Raw genomic sequence first — 2,302 nt, 5'->3', positions numbered from 1 at the left:
TGGTGTAAATTTTCTTTCCTCTTTGTAGATAAATATATTTTATTCTTGTTCTTTTCAGTATCCTGCCACACTTTTTGCTCACAGCAGATCATGATGACAGAGTAGTTCCCCTACACTCTTTTAAGCTAATTGCTGAGATGCAGCACAAGCTTGCCCAGAGCCCAGCTCAAACCAATCCTTTACATATTCGTATTGAGACAAAGGCAGGCCATGGCAGAGGAAAACCAACAGCAAAAATTGTAAGTTCTGTTGATTTTTTTTTTTCTTTCTTTTGCTATAACACCAAAGTATAAGGATGCAATAAAATACTTTCAAATGTATGCTAATTCAAGGTTGAGTCATGATAAAGAGACTAGGGAAGATTGAAGAGTATGAGTAATAGAGACTAGTAATGAAGGATAAAAGAAATAAGGTGTGCTGGTAAGTGGATAGGAAGTAACTGCTCCAAAGAATTCCCATAAGCATATATTCCCCATTCAGTAGTTTGTGAACATATAAACATTATTTTGACAGATTGAGGAGCATACAGACATCTACTGTTTCATAATGCAGTCCCTTGGTCTGGAAGTTACATCGACTCCATCTGCAAGCCTTTGAGGTTTCAGTCAGTGCTACCATATCAAGAAGAGAAAAACAAAAGGAGAAAAATTGTGTGCTTTGTATAGATAATGAGACCAGAAATTGTGTTAGTAATAATACCAAAGACTGTTTTAGGTTCCAGTAGATAGTCTTCAATTATCTCTTCAAGCATTTATTGATGTTATATTTTGGTATATGACAATTTAGTCAGAAATGGATAAAAGTGAAAACTTAACACCTTGATAAACAGATAGAACTTTCATGAACAATTTTGTATGAATACAATTCACAAAAGACAATAAAGAAGAAATCCTTAACTTTTTTCTTTGTATTACACTTCCCCTACATCAGCTACTGATGAACATCAAAAGTAGGTTTTAATACAAGTGAGAGTTCTACATCAATGCCCTAACAATTACAGTTGGGTCTGTCATCATTATTGATTTCTCTACCAAGTATATTTTAAATGGAGTTAATGAAATATTATTCTTATAATAACATTAACAAATACATTACCAACAAGTTTTCAGCTAAAATTAGAAAAAAGAAAATACCTAAGCACAGTGCCTACTTACATCTCCAGAAACATTTACTTAAACTTGTAAGAAACATTAAATTAAGAAACATTAAATTACAATATCAACAAATCTATTAGATTCAAATAAATATGCTAATCTGAATGTACAGTCACATACAGCTACAACCTTAAATATTCAGAAACTATAAGGGAACTAAGAGGAAGCAATGTTTTAGAATAGACAATTCCTAAAAGATCTACATTTTTGTTATTTTTTGACATCTAAATACCACATACTGAGTTGAAAATATCCTAACACATCTTTCAGTTTAGTGCATTTTGTATTTCATTTAGATGTTTCTAACAATTTAGAGTATAAGAGGTTACAAATAGTGTACAGAAAACATTCTGAGGTATGTTGATAATATTTACTACTACAGGATACACAATTGTCCATTCTTTCTGTTGTCAAAGGTACCTGTCATATATTAACCCAATGAGCGCAGGCTTTTTCAGGGCAGGCATGCAGTCCGCCACATGGTTATATCCGCATGGGCTGCATCTGTAGGGATGCCATTCACGGCACTGGTGCTATGCCACCCATGAACAAGTAGTTAAAAAATGCTTCTCAGAAACAGATTTCAACATACCAAGTACAAGTATGAAAAAATTAATGATGCTTGGTATTTCACCATTGGCAAACTGGACAAAGTGTTTTTAAAAAGCCTTGTTAACATACAGACACGTACAAAGAAACGATTACTAAATTATTGGTTTCATACCATCTGGTTGTATTTCCATGTCTATTATGGCACTTACTTTTACTGACAGTTCAATAATTGTCATAAGATTTTATATAACAAGATTGATATGCAAATAATCACTAAGCAGGGTTAAATGGGGACGAATGTTCATCAGGTGAATCCATTTCCAAGAATATGGGCAACATGCTACAGGAAATGTTTCAGGGATGCCTTCCATAGGAATCACTAGCACTAGAATTGTACATCCCATTAGGTGTGTCTGGAATGATTACATGTAAATCACATATGGAGGAAGCTCCTCTAAACTTTTTGAAGTTGATTTACAAAGCTAAGTAAAAACAATGAACTAGGTTCTGGCCATGTAAACTTGCTGATGAGAGCCTACAGATATTTTATGTATACTTTTTTCTATGGGGACTTGGTGTATTGCATGGTATCACAG

The 2,302-nt window shown here is 33.6% G+C and overlaps 1 long non-coding RNA gene across 1 annotated transcript; it reads left to right on the top strand.

Annotated features, from left to right (window-relative positions):
• Positions 1-29: 29 nt before the first annotated feature.
• LOC119586317 lies at positions 30-897 on the top strand. The gene is made up of 2 exons (XR_005229945.1): positions 30-239; positions 514-897. It is a non-coding gene; the product is annotated as an uncharacterized LOC119586317 (long non-coding RNA).
• Positions 898-2,302: the final 1,405 nt, after the last annotated feature.

The sequence above is a fragment of the Penaeus monodon genome, chromosome 21, assembly GCF_015228065.2.
Source record: "Penaeus monodon isolate SGIC_2016 chromosome 21, NSTDA_Pmon_1, whole genome shotgun sequence".
Taxonomy (NCBI): Eukaryota; Metazoa; Arthropoda; class Malacostraca; order Decapoda; family Penaeidae; genus Penaeus; species Penaeus monodon.
The sequence above is the reverse complement of the archived record's forward strand: the minus strand, read 5'-3'. Positions and strand labels throughout refer to the sequence as shown.